Source organism: Kogia breviceps, chromosome 6 (assembly GCF_026419965.1).
Source record: "Kogia breviceps isolate mKogBre1 chromosome 6, mKogBre1 haplotype 1, whole genome shotgun sequence".
Classification (NCBI taxonomy): domain Eukaryota; kingdom Metazoa; phylum Chordata; class Mammalia; order Artiodactyla; family Physeteridae; genus Kogia; species Kogia breviceps.
In genome coordinates this window covers 111,447,697-111,465,370 of record NC_081315.1, presented here as the reverse complement: position 1 = coordinate 111,465,370, position 17,674 = coordinate 111,447,697, and the positions used below count along the sequence as shown (strand labels likewise).

Below are 17,674 nucleotides of genomic sequence, written 5' to 3'. Positions count from 1 at the left end.
AGCGAAATCTCGGCTGGGGAGTTTCTGGAAAATTCTGCTCTATGTCCTCATTAGAGCAAAGGGCTCCCAACTCCAAGCTGTGCTTTTTAAAGGCAGGGGTTTTGCTTTCTTCACTTCTGCACCCCTAGCATGGTGTCTGTCACCAGCAGACACAGTCGTAGGAAAACCAGGACAGTAGTTAAAGCAGCACAGACAGATTTTATTCAATTGCAATCACCAAAGGGGAAAAGACACCTCAGCATAGAACTGGGCTCAATTCTGAACACAACGGGGACAAGTGGGGATTTGTAGCCGAGGAACAGGTGGGGCTCGGTGAATGGAAAGTTACTAAGAGGAGACACCAGAGGGGAGGGGGGTTCAGGATTCCTGCAGACGGCAGGCCAGGGTGAGCAAACCCCCCGGGGGATGGGCCACCTGATCAGAAGATGAGCAGGTCAGGAGGACGGGGGATTCTGGCTCAAACAACTTAGCACCTTCTTGCTAAGACCGGACAACGCAGAGACAACACAGAAGTACAAAAGACGAGGGCGGGTTTCAGAAGAACTCAGAAGAGCCTGAGTAGAGTTTGGGTGGGGGGTGGGGGGAAGAACCTTTGTCAACGCACAGGAAACACGGAAGAATGAATGTGAGAGAAACACAGCCTTGGAGAAACTCAGTGGACAGCTTCAGCTCTGATTTACCCATCATTAACATGCATACACTTTCCAAAGCTTCGTATTAAAGCCACAGGTTTTAGAAATGCAAGCCCCACTCGCTCATTTAGAGTAAATGTCAAATCTTTTTGAGACTCATGACAGCTTTCTTCGAAATAAAAAGCATTGCTCCTGAGTTTATCAAATAGCAATTCTACCTGAAAACACACCATGGTTATTTGTAACAACATGAGGTAATGCCTACGGCTTTGGGGAAGAAAGATACACTCAAACCATAGCTTTGAATTTTCATTTTCACGGTGACTTGTGAATACTGATGAGCATTAAGCCAATGGAACGCCAGCCGCCCGAGTTCACAAACACATGTCCCTGGTGAACAGAGACTGGTCGTTAGGGGAGTCCCCAGGGGGAGGAGGAACTTGAGAGCTCACACAATTAAAACAAAAGATGGAAGACCTGGAGTCAAGTGTTTGTGGCTCAAATCAGCAAACACTTGGCCCCTGTCTAGGGCCTCTCCCAGGAGGGTTTTCTCCAGAAAAGGTGAGAAAAGGGAAAATAAATACTTGTCAAGGATGAAAACACAGCAGCAAATATTCAAGATCATCCTTTCTTTACGGTGTCACTAGAACTGGGGTGACCTTGTTTGGGGTGTGCGAGTCTCAGAGGAGGTGGCCGTGGACCAGGCGCATGAACCCCAAAGGCCTGCAAGGTCCTTGGCCTGAGCTGCCACCTCCGCTGATGCTGAAACTGCCCTGTTTTGTGGTTTTCTGCCCACCCCTCCTTTTCTTCCTTCTTCATCCCTCACTCCCTCCTCTGACTTCTTTTTCCTTCCAGGGCATTCCCGGGATAGTCCTCAAATGCTTCCTCCCGGCAGGTCTGGGTAGAGAGCTGGGGACACAGTCCCTCCCCTCTGGAAGCTCAGAATCAGGGGAGAGGGAGACACGCAGGTGGGGTGGCACAGAAGCCACGGTGCAGGGAGACTGCTCTGGAGCCTGGAGGAGACGGAACTGGGGCAGCTGGAGAGGGAACGGCCGGCCAGGGTCCCCACGGACCAGTGGGGACCAGGGTGTCAGAGCCAAGAAAAGATGGGGCAGTGGTGGCAGACCTAAGGAGAGGTGACCTTGTGTAGTAGGGTGAAGAGTGTCCCCCCCAGAATTCACGTCTACTTAGGACCCCAGAAAGTGATACTATTTTGAAACAGGGCCTTTGCAGGTTCAAGGAATTAGTTAAAGATCTCAAGATGAAATCATCCTGGGTTTGGGGGGTCCTAATGCCTGCCGTCTTAGACAAGAGATGGAGGTTTGGACACAGACACAAAGGAGAGAAGAGGCCATGTCAAGACAGGGGCAGAGATCACAAGCCAAGGAGAAACAGGACCCCCCAGAAGCCGGAAGAGGAAGGAAAGGATTCTCCCCCGGAGCCTCTGGAGAAAGCTGACCCCACTGGCACCTTAATTTCAGTCCTGGCCAGAACCGTGAGCTTACGAATTTGCGTTTTTTTTTAAGCCACCAATTCTGTGATAATTTGCTGCAGCGGCCCACAGGAGGCTACACATCTGGCAGAGCAGAAAGAGAGCTAATGAAGGAGGTGGGTACATGTCAAGTGGCAGCCAGCTTCCCCCACTGACCACGGTGTTACCTGGGATAGGCCTACCATCCATCAGAGCCCGCATTCTGAAAGGCCTCCGTTCATGGTCTCTCATATCATGAGGACCAAACAGGGGCACAGATACGAGTGGCTGGGTAAACTAGACCCCATGGCTCCAAGGAAAGAGGGTGTCCAACCCAGGCGAATCCTGCTCGGGAACAGACTGTCTGACACCCCAGCACCTCTCCTGCTATCGGGGTGACCTCCCTGTGCGTAGGCTTCCTTTGTGGTGCGGACTAAATGTCTGACACATGCCTCTGTGTCGGCGCTTAGCACGGAAGGGAGTCAATGGTCCTCAAGCATCTTGGCGGCATCCCTTCCACGGTCACTGGGGCTGCAACAGCGAACAAGGCAGACCCAGCAAATGGAACTCGCTTCTAGGAGGCTGACAGGAGCGAATAAGTGACACGACCCCAAGTTGAGACAAGTGCTCTGAAGAGAACAAATCAGGGTCTAGAAAAGAGACCTGCTTTTGGTAGGTGGCCAGGGAAGGACTTTCAGAAGATGTGACATTAGGTTGACATGTGAATGACAAGAAACAGTCAGTTAGATGCAACCCGGGAGCAAGCTCTCATCTTGCAGATGAGTCCACGGAAAGCTGGGAGGGTGAATGGTTTAACCTGTGACATCTGTCCAGCCTAGGGAACAGGACAAAGGTGGTGGGGTCACTCCCATGATTACAGGCTATCAGACTGAGTCCTGGTGGGCTGGAGCGGGAGTGACCACATGGCAGAGACCTGCGGGCCCCTCTAGGAGCTGAGCACCAGCAAGGAAACGGGGACTTCATTCCTGTAGCCACAAGGGACTGAATTCTGCCAACAACCAGGAGAGCTTGGGAAAGATCCAGAAAGGAGTGCGGCCCAGTGGACACCGGGGTCGAAGCTTTGTGACACCCTGAGCGGAAGAGCCAGCTAAGCTGTGGCCAGACTCCTGACCTGTGGAAACTCTGAGGAAATACATAGATACGAGTTTGTTTTAAGCCGCTCATTTAGTGGAAATTTGTTCTGCAGCGACAGAAAACTGTTATGATAGCTATATGATGTTGGGCAATGTTACTCTGGGCCTCACTCTCCTCATCTGGAAAATGGGAATGATGGTCCCGATCTGACAGTTGCTGGGCGTATACACGGAGGTGCTATCACGCAAGGCTTAGCAGGGCTCCCAGTGCGTAAGAAGTGCTGAAATGAATAACGATGAGGGTCCTATCTCTGCTCTTTAAAAGGAGCTAGGGAGGCCTCAGGGGCGGATTCTTGAGCTTTTAGCAAAGCAAATTAGATCTCTTTCATAGGAGACTCATCAGGCAGACTCCTGAAAAGCCTCACGTACGAGACGGGAGCCTGATTCATTCAGGATTTAATAAGAATAACATTTTATGGGCAAAGCATCTTATCAGAGCCTCTAGGTTAGCGGGTTCCAGGACCATTTCCTCCGGTTCCACTTTTCACATTGATCACATCTCAGCCCAAGCACGTCATCCTGCTGAAAATGGGCCTGTGCGTTCAGAGAGGGCATTAGAAGCATCACGAGGACAGGCGAGTCCGCGACAATGTTATCTGAGGACAGGCCCATAATTTCAGAGCTGGGCAAAATGACACTTTGATAGAAGGTGTGCATGTGAGGCTATAAAACCTGGTTCTGCTTTTGAATTATCCCCTAACCCCCAAATAAAACAAAGCATAAAATGTCAGTTGGGCTATTAAAAAATATATATATATAGCATCGAAATGGCTCTGGTCCAGACTGCAAAAAAAGGGCCGTGGGGACATTTCTGCAGGTGTGCCTTTGCTGGGGGTCTCTGAGTGCTATACATCCATGATCTTATGCAGCAATAAAGACAAATAAAAACCTGGTGGAAAAAGAGTCACATCTGTGAAAGGAAATTCTGTGGATATTTTACCCCTAGAGAAAGAACATGCTGTTGACATCACAGAAGTAGCAGGAGGTGGTGGGCACACAGCGGTCATAGTCCAGTCCTGAATTTGCTGGCCCTGAGGTCCTGGCACAATGCCCAGGGCGAGCCTCAGTTTCCTCATCTGTAAACTGGAAAATAACACATACTCCATGTAGTTACGGTGAGGATTGGTTTGTTTTAGTCGTTTTTATTTTGCCCATTGTTAAAGCGCCTAAACCTACATCCTAACTACTACAGGAGCTTATCTTTATCGTGTTCTGAAATGCAAATTCGATAGTTTCAGTCGTGCGATCCAGCAACTTCTGTAGTTCCTCACTGCTGTCCAAGGAGTTACATGTAAGGCGTTATTTGATTATGGAGCCAACTTCAGGTTGGTAGACTTAGGAGGCAATACCTGGGATTTTCCTCCAGGCTGGCTGGGTACTAGATGATTCCATCTGATGTAGGTGGGGTTTTATGAGAGCAACCAGACAAGGGCCAGGCCTGTAGGATGCACGCCTGCTTGTTAGTTACCGAAGGAGCAAAGACATTTCAGTCTTGGGGATGAGCTACCAGAACGGGCACCGGGGAGGGAGGCTGGAGGCAGTGACTGAGCCAGGGTTGAATGGGTGGGATTCACCTTGGCTGTGGACCTCTGTGGCCAGCCGGCACCCATCCAGCAGCAAGCCGATGGGGGACAGGAGGCTGATGAACTTGGTTCTCACATTTTGGAATCTCTCACCGTATTGGTGTGGACTGTCCTTCCAGAAACTGGGTACCGATTCTGAAACCGCATATTGTTGCTACTGGTTAGATTTCACTTCTTCCTCCTGTCTCTCTCCTGCCTCCTGTGGAGGGCAGGGACCATGTACAGCCCCCAGCCCCCAACACGATGCCTCCACATTATCAGAAGTCCTGATACTACTCACAGCTGCACTTCCTGGAGAGCCTACTGTGAGCTGGGCACCACGTGGGCGGGTCACGTGGGTTTCACAAAGAGTGTGGCTTCTCTGGATCAGGTGCTGTGGCATCACCTTCTGTGTCAGCCCGCTCAATTCTGACACAACTCTAGAGGCAGGTATCACTCACTACTCCTATTTTATTGACGAAGAAAGAAGTATTTATAGAGGGTCAAAGGTCACATGCCAGCGGACAAGACCCATTCTCAACTTGCCTCTAGATCAATGTTCTCTACCTGGGGGAAATACTCAAGAAGAAAAGGAACCTCATAATTCCAAGAGCATGCCTATAATACATATGTTATTTGATCAGCAAAATTATGTTACTTGGATTTCAGGATATGTTTCTTTATTACAACACCCACATACAAGGTTGTATTTCTTTTTTAATATGACCCGAATGGCTTTACAAAACATACATCTGTCCCTTCTTACATAAATTCCCTTAATTGCTCTCTGGTACCCACAGCGCTGGTGGCCGGTGTCTGGGATCCCATATTCTAACATAATCTCAGAAATAAAAAGTGAATGCCGAGATGTGGCTGTCAAGTTTGGAAGCCATCAACTGAGGGCATCAAAGAAAACTAGCAAAACCACTACCACTGTACTTGTACAAAAAGAGGGAAAGAGGAGCCCGGAAGAGTCATGAGGACACAATTTCAGAATAAGGCACAGCTGTCACAGGCCTCAGGCCCATTCCTGGAGAAGTGTTTATTATTTTTTAAAATTTATTTTATTGAAGTATAGCTGATTTACAATGTTGTGTTAATTTCTGCTGCACATACAGACAGGGACGACCATGTGAGGACACAGGGAGAAGGTGGTGGTCTACAAGAAGAGAGGCCTCAGAAGAAACCCTGTTGACACACTGACTTTGAACTTCCTGCCCCCAGAATTATAAGCAAATAAACTTCTGTTGTTTAAGCTACCTAGTCTGTGGTACTTCGTATGCAGCCCAAGCAAACTAACACAGGTAGGTAATATTATTATCCTTATTTTACTGGACAAGAGTGCAGCTGAGCGCAGTTAAACATTTTCTCCAGGTCACAGAGTTCATGGTAAAGCCTGGATGTACCAGTTAGAGACCCAGGTCTTGATTTAAAGGTATGGAAACAATTTTTAAAATGGGCACACAGCTTGGTGAGTCAGTTCTTTCTTACATCTGGCTTAAAACCTCTTGTTGCAACTCAAATCATTTTCCTCTCACTTTATCTTTCGGGAGAGAAAGTGCATCTGGTCAAGCCATGCTTGGGGTTTGTTGGTTTTTCTTTCATCCTGCAGAGCACAAACATCAGCATGGTTGACATTGATTCATTACATTCAAACTCTATGCCACTCCATGGGGCCTGGGTGTGAACTTGGTTACTAAGGCAATTGCATTCGGCTAATTGCCAAGTATACCTCATGGAGAATTCAAGAGTTTCAGGATTTACAAACGGGTTCAGGGATGCACTGGGCTCAATTAATTCCTTCATGGATGGGTGAGCCCAACAACACGCTGCCCTAGACACAATGAGGGTGTCGCCTTCCCAGGCAGGTCAGGAAGGGTCTGTGAAGCCCACACAGACCCACCCAGCCCAGTTTTATTTCTTTCTAATTGCTCTAGGAACACTAAATTACAAAGGTCTGTCCATGAGTCAGTCTGTGAACTCCTCAAGTTAAGCGCTACTGCACAGCCTATGGAAAACAATAAAAGTGTGTAAGAAGGATAGGGTGCTTGCCCATGCCCTGCAGTGACCGCAGGACAGCCTGTGACGATGGATAAAGCTTTGAAGCCCTTCACACGTGAACTTTACGACTGCTTGGGTCTCAGTTTTCCTCATCTGTAAAATGGGGATGAAATGAAATAATGAATGTAAAGGACCTAGCTCAGTTCCTAGCATAGAGTAGGTGCTCCAAAAATGGTGACCATTTTCCCCACTTGGATCCACCCCCACTTAGCAGGGAGTTTAGAGGGAACAGGATGGGGCAGAAAAGGAGATGGAAGAGCCGACCCTGAAAATGATTATGACCATCCTTCACATGTACACAGTTGTACAGTTCACAAAACCCCTTCCCATACTGTAATTCGTTTAACCCACATGAATGCCCGGTGGAACCAGCATTATCTTCTTTTCATGGACAAGGAAGCTGAAGCCTAGAGAGGTGAAGTGACTTCCCACGGTCAGAGTTAAAAGTGGCAGCAGAGAGATTTGAACCCAGCTCTCCCGATGCCCAATGCTCTTTCCATTTCCTGGGTGGGACAGACGCCCGGTCCTTGTGTCCGTGAGCAAACTGTTCCCAGTCTGGAGCTCTCCAATCACCTCCTGGTCATCCCCCTGCATCTGGTTGCCCTTGTTCAGACGCCACTGCCTCCGAGAAGCCCTCCTTGAAGTCCTGGATAGTCCTGGTCACTGTCCTGCATCTTCTTCTTCCCTGAAGTTCACTGGCTGTGACCACAGCCAGTGTGTATGTGTGTGTGTGATTATCTGAATGATGTTTTTCTTTCCCAGTAGGCTCTGAGTTCCATTGAAGCAGGGCCCACCTCTAGATAAGCAACCTGGCATGGTGCTCAGCACAGATTGGGCTTTTGACAACTATTGATTAAGTTCCCGCATCTATAAACTTGTCCCAAGGCACTGGGGAGATGTTGGCCAGAACCCTAACGTATGAGTCCAAAGGTCCCGAGGGAGAACCAGGTTAATTAGTGTCAGGTCCTGGCAGGGGGTGGTCCAGGCAGGGGATCCCCCCAACTCTCCCAGCTTCCCCAGAGACCACGGCTTAGCTCTCGTTTTATTTCACTCAATTCTGGCAGCTTTCAAACTGCCACAGTCATTTGGTCCTGCATTTCCCTCTTGGATTCAGTAATCGTGGTGGGTTCCACGTGGCGGAGCCTAAGAAGGGCTGTGACTCTTCAGGAGTTCCGTGGTCCCTCCCACAGCTCCCAGTTCTTTGCTTTTCCATTAAGATGCTCAGACATAGGCCTCATGTTCTTTTTTTTTTATTTTATTTTTTGTGGTACGCGGACCTCTCACTGTTGTGGCCTCTCCCGTTGCGGAGCACAGGCTCCGGACCCGCAGGCTCAGCGGCCATGGCCTACGGCCCCAGCTGCTCCGTGGCATGTGGTATCTTCCCGGACTGGGGCACGAACCCGTGGTCCCCTGCATCGGCAGGCAGATTCTCAACCACTGCACCACCAGGGAAGCCCAGGCCTCATGTTCTTAATCCTACTTTCTGAGGAAAACACTGGAAGGAGTTAGACTCCATGTCAAGGTCTTATTCTATTCATGTGATTCCTACTGGAATCTAAGGGCACTAGGCAGGGGGACACCCGACCACCCTCAGGAATAACCCTGTCATCTTCCAGACCAACAGAATGACTTTCAGGTGAGGTGAGTCATTTCCTTGGGTCAATCCGTAAGTTAGCCTCAGGGCTGGGGTCTGAATTTTGCTTTCCTGACTATTGTAACCTTCTAAACCGCCTGGAGCTTACTGAGTCAGTGAGAAAGGTATTGTATAGCGAAAAAAGGAGCTAGGAAATAATTTTGTTTCTCCCTCCCTTTTTACAGAGGAGGCAAATGAGTCTCAGAGAGGTTCAATTACTTGCTCTAAATTACAAACACGTCCTTAGAAATCTGCGCTTAGGTCTGCCTTGATCTTTCTCCATGGCCAGTGCTCTTTCTATTGCCAAGAATTTGTTCTCCCGCCTCTACTACCTTCCTCCTACCCCCTCCCTCCAGACCTCTGTTTACCTCCACGTCGGCTTCCTCACCACCTGACTTTTACTTACTGACTGGCTTTCGTGGTTTCCCTCTCCAGACTAGGCTATAAACCCCATGAGAGCAGGATGATGCCCCCCAATGCTGTAACACCAGGACCTAGACCACTATCTGCCATGAAGAACACACTCAATAAACAGTTGTTTGGATAACTGAGTGGGCGAAGGCCCAGCATTCAGGACTGCCTGCCCCCATGATTCCTCTTCATCTGTTTCTCAGGGTCGGTCCACAGTCTTCCAGCTCCAGAAACTAGGGTTCTTTGAGTAATACAGCAACTCAGGCCCTACCCTAGACCAGCCACAGCCTCAGATTCTGTGAGCCAGGCCTGGGAACCTGCATTTTGATAAGCTCCAGTGGGATTTTGATGCCTCTTGGGGTTTGAGAGCCCTGCTCTGCTTAAGGGGCAAGACAGATATCTGAGTTGGTTCACAATGGGAGGCTGAATTCAGGAGAGGAATTGCCCAAGAATTCTTAGTCTCCGATCCCTGGCATGTAGGCGTCTTTCACTAAAACACGGGGCTCAGGTAACAGGCTCTGATTCCTTTGGGAATAAGTTAGGAGGATTGTGTTATAGCTGCGGAGTCCCGTGGGCCCCCTTAGGGGCAGGCCCGCTCAGTTTGATTGGTGTGATGGGGGGATGGGGAGAGGGGAGAATCACCTTTTGACTCACAGCGTGGATCTGTGTGCAGAAGTGAGCAGAGCAGGCTCTATTTTAGTGGGTTCTAAAGCAACCAGACATGGCAGGTACTGATCAGCTGGCAAAGGAAAGAAGAAAACAGCCCCTGACACCCACCCACCCAAGGCTGATGGCAGGGCCCATATTGGAACCACAGAATGAGGGATTTCCCTTCTCTGATTTTACTAGGAATGAGGGAGGCCTGGGTAGAAAGTCGAGTCTATGTGAAGCATTACAGTGAATTAATATTTTAAGAGTTGCTATTTTTAGGGCCCAGTCTCTGATATTTCATCCAAGGGAGCACGCTGCCAAAATGTGTAAGTCACCGAATCCCAGCCTGTCAATGCTGGAAGGGACCTTAAGTGTATCTGAAACAAACTAGCCCTGGGTCTTATAACCTTGCTGAGACTCAGTTTCCTTATCTGTAAAGTGGGATAATCATCACGTCCACCTCCAAGGGTTGTTCTGAGGATTCAGTGCAATGATGTATACAAAAGAACTAGCCTAGGCTTGTTGTGAAGTCTCAGTTAATATGTCAAAAAATTTTAATTGCTTAATTATAAATAAATCTTGGTTTGGAGAAGGGAAGTACCACAGAAAGCAGCAGAACTGAGACCAGGATGGAAAGCTGGGGTCTTTTTGCTGCAAGTTGTTGAGAATTAACATCTTGGGGCAGCCTCAGGAAGAAGACCACGGAGAGGGAGTGAGGGGCCCTCTGTCACATCTCCCTCTGTTCCTTCCACCTGAGGGAAAGGAAGACACAGCAGAGAGGGAAGCTTAATAAGATCTGAACAGGGGGCCTGCATGTTCATTTTGTACTGGACCCCTCTAATTATGTAGCTAGTCCTGCTTTTACCTCTAATCATGCAATTCTTAGCTTATTCTGCAGACTCAGAGAAGTCAAGCAGCCTGCTCACAGTACAAAGGTCGTTGTTCCCTACTAGCCTACCCTACACCCCAGCTCTCTGTCCTGTCACCCGGGATACATCTGAACAGCAATAACACAATGTGAATGACTACAAGTGTCACCTGTTTTCTTTTCACTCCTTGTCTCTCCCTCTTGGAGTGTAATCTCCAAGAGGGTAAGAACTGCCCGAGTTTTGTCCACTCTGCTTCAAGTAAAGAGCAGTGCCTGGCACGTAGTAAGCTCTGAATACACTGTGGAAGGAACTGATGATTTCCCAAGTTTCCATTGCCAGAAACTGCTGTGACTTTACATCCTTAATCTTAATTAATCTTTCCAACTACCCCTCTGGAAGGACAATTATTCCCATTTGATGGATGAGGAAGCTGAAACAGGGAGTTTAAGTCCCTGTATATACACAGAGAGAGGGAGAGGGGCTGTAAAGTCATCCTCATCTTAAGCATGAGGCTTTTCTCTATATAACATCTATTCACAAAATTAGACAGAGCATCAGTACAGTTCCTGTATGTCTCCCAAGCAACACCCTTCTATTTCATAGCGTAATTTCAGCACAGAAGTTTGGCCTTTTGTGTTTCTCTGGGTAGCACTGGAGAAGTTTGGGAGTGGGTCTGGGGGGGAAGGGAGGACCTTGGATTAAAAATAAGGGGTTGCTCTGATGCAGCTCACTGTGTTCCATTTTCTTTTTTATCTGTTGAGTGAAGAGATAATGAAATAGCTCTCAGCCAGCTGCACGAAAGGTCTGGTTAGGGGCAGCTTCACCAGAATAAGAAACATATTAAATTGTCCCCAGGAAAGAAGCAGTGGGCTTGGCAGACGCCCTGTGCACTGGATGTGGCCCTGAGATTCCGGCAGCTTCACGTGTGCACACTTTCATCACGCCCTGTCTCAGAAAATGGTGGCTCCAGCTGTAATCCTGGCAATACTGATGCCAGCAGCCCCTGGGCCACGATCGTCACTGTTCTTAGTAACGGAGTCACCTCCACAAAGATCCTAATTCATCAAGTGCACAAGGAGGAGAATACCTGTGCCCTGCCTCCTTGGAGGAAATGACCTCAGGTAGCTGGCTTTAGGCGGGGCTGGGATCTAGGGGTTGTACTTGCTTGAGGCCCCAAGGATGCACCAGAGGGACCGTCAGCCCTCAGTATAGACTGCTTGGGCTGCCATAACAACATACCACAGATGGGGCAGGGAGGATGGAGGGCTTAAAAATCAGAAATTTATTTTCTCATATTCCTGGGGCCTAAAAGTCCAAGATCAAGGTGTGGGCAGGGGTGATTTCCTCTGAGGCAAAGCTTTGTCCTCGGCTTATAGATGGCCGTCTTCTTGCTGTGAACTCACACGGCTGTCTCTCTGTTCATGTCTATGTCCTAATTCTCCCCCTCTTATGAGAACACCAAGCATGCTCGATTAGGGCCCACCCATCTGATCAATCTTAGTCATCTCTTTAAAGACCCTGTCTCCTAATACTGCCACATTCTGAGGTACTAGGGGTTAGGGTTTCAACATATGAATTTTGGGGGACACAATTCAGCTCATAAAACCCTCTTATGGGATTATATGAAAAGGAGAGAACCCTCTTGACCTCTGGGTGGAAGGGGAGATGATCTGCCTCCTCTGGAGATGATTATGGGGGAATAGAGGTCCAGGAAGGACCAGGCTCCCTGAGGTCAGAAAGGGCGTCTGCAGTCAGCATAAGGATGAGATGTCCGAGAGCGGACCGAGCAATGGAGTTAAAGGAGGTTGTAGAGAGTGAGGACCAAGTGATGGAGCCAAGGGGACCCTGGAGAAAGGTCTGAGAAGAAAGGGGATGTGGTGCGGAGCACCCAGAGGTAGCAGAGAGGCTAGTGCCATAGGTCTGGGCGACCTGGGTTTGAATCCAGCTGTGCCAACAATCTCCAAGGTCTCAGGTAACCGGTTACTCTCAATCTCACCATTATCACTGACCAGCAAAGGTGGGGAGGAGGGGGCCTAGGTCAGGGCTGAATCCTGAGGTTTCTCCCCACCAGTGTTCCCTCGTCCCTAAGCTCAGTGTTGACCCCTGAAAGCTCTCTGAGTGCTCACTGCCTGCATGGCTCAGCGCTGCCCAGAGGTTTTACCTCTCTACATAGAGCTTGGCGGACTGGACACACCAAGGAGAGCCAGCGCAGGCGGGGGACGGGGCGGAGGGTACACAGCACAGGGCAGGACGAGGCGGGTGGCAACACAAGCTACGTTGGGAGGGAGGAACAGGGGCCACTGAATCCCAGGAGACCTGAGGAGAAGCCGCAGGAGAATTTCTAACACAGTGGCAACTTGCTTACTTCGCATTTGAAAAAGACCCTGCGGGGCGGCTGGGAGGATAAAGAGGCAGAGAAAGAAGGCAAGGGGTTGGGACCACCGGAGCGTAGTCAGTAAGCTGGGAGAGAAGTGAGTGGGCATGGAGAGGAAGGGACAGGTGCAGAGAGGGGAAGAGGTAGAGGGGAGGGGATGGGGGAGGCGAGTCGGAAGGGGGAGAGTAGAGGGGGGAGGGGGAGGGGTGGGCAAGGGAGGGGGGGAGCGGGAGGGGTAGCTGCCGATTCTGACCAATAACTTTCAAAGGGACCAAACATGCTGTGGGAGACTGCTTCTTCCAGTCTCATTTTCATCAACCTGAAGCTCAGAAATGGCCGCATTTGTGACAGTTCCCTGGTATCTGTGCGCGCTTGTGGAGGAGAAAAGAAGTACGTCTCTGTGGCGGTCTTTCTAAGACAGGTAGGGTCGCTGGCTCCTGGGTCTTGCCAGTGCTGTGCTTGGGTCCCTCTCTGCTCTCGGACAGATGGCAGGTGGGGGACCAATGAGAGGGAGAGAGAGAGAGAACATGGCTTTGTGCACCGATCTTGAGACAAGGGAGGGAGGCGGTTTGAGGGCCAAGGGGAGCTGGGATGTCAGACGTCCCTCCTTGAACCCAGCTGGCTTCACTTGCTTACTTTGTGACAGTCATTTGACCTCTCTACACCTCACTTTCCTCATTTACAAAGTGGAGGCAACGATTCTTGCCTCCAAGGAGTGCTATGAAGCTTACTGTGATAACAAATGAAAACAGGACACCCAGTGCTGCAGGAAGACAAAGGAAGCATCGAGGCTGAGAGGAGTAAGGGTGAAGGGTCTTGGGGAGACTTGGTTGGGGGGTGTCAGGACACACTCCAGCCTAGCTGAGGCCCTTTGGTCTAGTCTAATTGCAGTGTGAGGATCCTGCAGGGGTGTAACACAGCACAAACCTGACTCCATGTTGGATCTATTCCTTTAGCTCTAACCCGTGTGCTCTGTTGCCTCTGCTTAGTCATGCTGGCTCTGCCCCTTTATAAAAGAATGTTGCCTACAGCCTGAAATATACATGATAGCCCATTCTCAAAGCTCTGACCTTTAAAGGTTTAACACTTTTCCATTCATATAGAGATAAAAAGTTGCAGAACAGAGAATAACATTCGTCTTGGAGGCTTAGAGGAACCTTGTGACCAGACTTATGTGGACAGCTGCAAGAACAAAGGATTCCAGCACCAAGAAGTTGCAAGAAACAGCCATACGCCCTCCCCTTTTATAAAAGAAGCCTGAATTCTAACTTGGGGAAGATGATTCTTTAGAACGCTAGTCCACCATCCTCTTGGTCTGCTGGCTTTCTGAATAAAGTCACGATTCTTTTACCCAAAAACTCATCTCTTGATTTATTGGCCTGTCCTGCAGCCAGCAGTATGAACTTGGACTTGGTTACAGGGGTTTCCACTGGGGGAGTGACATGGACTGATTTACGTTTGTAGAAGATGGTTTGACATTTTCCAGTAAACATGGGGAACTGACAAGATGCATTTGGACCACTAGAACGCAAGCTCCAGGTGGACAAGGACGGCTGTGTTTCTGCTCATTACTTTGGAAGAGTGCCTGGCACAGGGTAAGGGATCAGCAAGTATTTATTCGGTGACTGAATGAGTCCCACGGCAAGACAAGGAATAAAACCAGTATGAACCCACTGGGACAAAGAGATCAGGACAATTTATACCAAAGGATGAGCTGTCATCACATGTTTAAAAAGCAAAGCAGATGGAGGAGCCGACCGAATGGGCTGGAGGACGCTCTGATGTCAGGGTTCCCATAGGGGAGCCCAGCAAGCCGGTCACTCCCAGAACCTTGGAGAATCTCCAGCCATAGAAGGACCGGGAGCCATTGAAGATGGGCTATGCTGGGGGCTGGATAGCTGACACTCTGCCCCTAGGGTGTTGAACCCACAAATCCACTGCCAGCCCCACGATGCTGGGTCACTCACAGGGAAGGGTGGACGTGAGCACAGGGCTGAAACGGGGAGGGTAATAAACAAAAGTCCGATTCATACAGGCTGTCCTGTCCTGCAGCCACAACCTCAGCAGCCAGGCCAGGGTCAACAGCATTCATGAGACTGAGGGGGCCCCAGAGCTACTGCCTGGGCATCGCATGGAGGAAGCTCTCCACCAGCTCTCGCTGTATGAAGCTCCACTGTGGGGCCTTCCATGCCCAAGACCCACCAACCAGCTTTTAACTGCCTCCTTCTTCAATATCTGTGAACAGTTATCCATGACCAGTGGCCATTGGAGGAAAATCTTCAAAATGAAAAGCAGAGATAAAATAAAAATATCAAAAGACCTCAGAGGAAACAGAAATAAATTCAAGGAAGAGGAAACTTCAAAATAACTATTATTAATATCCTCAGAGAGGTAGGAGGAGATACCGTGCCCATAAGATACAACAGGGCACAGTGAAAAAGGAACCGTCAGAGGAGGAGAAGGAGCTCTGGGAAATCGAATATCTGACAACTAAAAAAAAAAAAAAAAGAAGAATCAATAGACAGGTTTGGAGGATGAAGTCAGGGAAATTTCTCAGAAACTAGAATGAAAAGTCTCACAGATAGAGAATAAGAAAAAAAATTAAAACACAGGGAATCATTCTAGCAAGTCCAGCATCCAAATAATTTAGGATAACAGGAAGGTCCAATGTGAGCAGAGGGAGTGTGGGCAATGAGGCTGGGCCAGCAGGTGGAGGAGGTGGCAGGGTATGAAAAGCAGGTTGGGCAGGGAGCCTGGAGTTTCAGGAAGTGTGGTTGCCAGGACCATAGTGGGTGGTTTTACTACACAGGCAGCCTCATTCTGTCACACTGGAGCACAGAATGAGAAATTCTCATTCAGTCCTTCTAATTAGGTCAAAGAGGTGTCTTGGTTTGATTCTTTTATCTCTTTAACATGGGACACGTGCTAATATCCCTTTGAACAAAGAGAGAGCAGAGAGCAGGATGAGCACCTTTGACAATGGGATCTTAATAACATCATTTTGATTTCACTATGTTTGTTTTCATGGTCACCTTATATTTACAACAAACAGCACCATTTCCTCTTTCAAGGACTAACTTAAAGTGTCTTTCTGAAACAAACTGATCTTAGCAAGAGTGAATTGAGTTTGAATGCTATTTAAACAATAGTATAGGTAGTATGCAGATATGGCAAAAATCATAAAAGTAGAGTATGAGTTTCCTAGGGCTGCTGTAACAAATCATCACAAACTGAATGATTTAAAACAACAGAAATGTATTCCCTCACAGTTCTGGAAGCCAGAAGTCCAAAATCAAGGTGTCAGCAGGGCCAAACTCCCTCATGAGGCTCTAGGGAAGGGTCCTTTCTTGTCTCTTCCAGTTTCTAGTGGCTCCAGTGTTCCCTGGCTATGCATCACTCCAGTTCCTGCCTCTGTCTTCATGGCTTTCTCTCCTCTGTGTCTCCTTTTCTGTGTCGTAGGACACAGTCTTTGGATATAGGGAATTTAATGGTTAATTTTACGTGTTAACTTGACTGAGCCGTGAGGTGCCCAGATATTTGGTTAAACATTACTTCTAAGTGTCCCTGTGAGGGTGTTTCTGGATGAGAGTAACATTTATTGTTGTTTTTTTTTCAGCTTTTGTGTTTTTTTGGCTGCACCACATGGCATGCAGAACTTGCCTCCTGCTGATGGATCAAACCTGTGCCCCCTGCAGTGGAAGCATGAAATCTTTTTTTTTTTTTTTTTTTTTTGCGGTACGCGGGCCTCCCACTGCTGTGGCCTCTCCCGTTGCGGAGCACAGGCTCCGGAAGCGCAGGCTCAGCGGCCATGGCTCACGGGCCCAGCCACTCCGTGGCATGTGGGATCCTCCCTGACCGGGGCACGAACCCATGTTCCCTGCATCGGCAGTCGGACTCTCAACCACTGCGTCACCAGGGAAGCCCCGGAAGCATGAAATCTTAACCACTGGATCACCAGGGAAGTCGAGAATAACATTTAAAATTGGTGGACGGAGTAAAGCAGATTGCCCTCTGCAGAATGGGTGAGCCTGATCTAATCAGTCGAAGGCCTGACTAGGACAAACAGTAACCTCCCGTAAGCAAGGGGCAATTCTGCCAGCAAGATGATCTTCAGACTTGGATTGCAAGGTCAGCTCTTCCCTGGGTCTCCAGCCTAACAGCGCACCCTGAAAATTTTGCACTTGCCAACCTCCATAATTGCATGAGCCAATTCCTTAAAATAAAGCTCTCTGTCTTAGACACAGAGACAGAGAAGGGGGGGAAGGGTATATATAGATGTAGGTATAGATCTGTAGATGTATCTTACTGATTCTGTTTCTCTGAAGAGCCCTAATAGTAGAGGAAATGGATAGATCTGGGATGTTCTTTCAACTTTGGGGGTTTGGAATGTTGGTGAATTGGAAAACTCTTGGATATCTGGCTTGAGCACTTGCCACTGTCCACCACCTTCTTGAAGCTCCTTCCCATGAGTGTTGGTGTGTGCTGGCTGAGTTCTCTCGCCTCTGTTCTTCTCATTCCTTTGCTGCTTCTCTTCCTGCAGCTCTCAAAGTGTGGGAATTTGGGTAAAGTCTTGCCCTGGCCCTCTGAGTTTCTTTTTAAATGTTTTCTCTACCATTCCATGAATCTTCTGTTCTCTTACGGTCTTGAACTTTCAACCTCCAAAGTTTAACTCTTATTAACTTATTAAATCATTTAATTAATGTATGGCATCTCTGAGCAGACGTCTGCTAAATAGCACATATCTTTCACACCTGAAGTGTGAGAACTTTGAGGAATAAAATAAGAGTAAAGCTAGAGACGAACATGCTATCTTTATTACTGGTAGAGGTTAAGTTGGAGGATGAGGCTTAGCAGGA

The 17,674-nt window shown here is 48.6% G+C and overlaps 1 protein-coding gene across 3 annotated transcripts in view; it reads right to left on the bottom strand.

Moving 5' to 3' along the window:
- Nucleotides 1-17,674, bottom strand: part of STK32B (serine/threonine kinase 32B) — a 338,968-nt gene that overhangs the window by 66,896 nt on the left and 254,398 nt on the right. The gene's annotated exons all lie outside the window — the stretch shown is intronic.